Genomic DNA, 210 nt, shown 5'->3' with positions numbered 1-210 from the left:
CAAGTGCAGAATGAGGAACTACCACCCCAACCTACCCCAGAGATGATTAATCAGGTTCTTGCTTATCTTAGTGGGTTATCTGATCAAGGCCAGACACCTCCAGTGTTTTCTGCACCAGCACCTCAGGTTCCGAAAGTACAACAGGCAACTGCTGCGGCTCCACGCATGGATGTTCCATTTGAAATAGGCACGTTTCCTCGTTTGACTACA

This window comes from Solanum pennellii, chromosome 10 (genome assembly GCF_001406875.1).
Source record: "Solanum pennellii chromosome 10, SPENNV200".
In the NCBI taxonomy this organism is placed as follows: Eukaryota; Viridiplantae; Streptophyta; class Magnoliopsida; order Solanales; family Solanaceae; genus Solanum; species Solanum pennellii.
The sequence above is the reverse complement of the archived record's forward strand: the minus strand, read 5'-3'. Positions refer to the sequence as shown.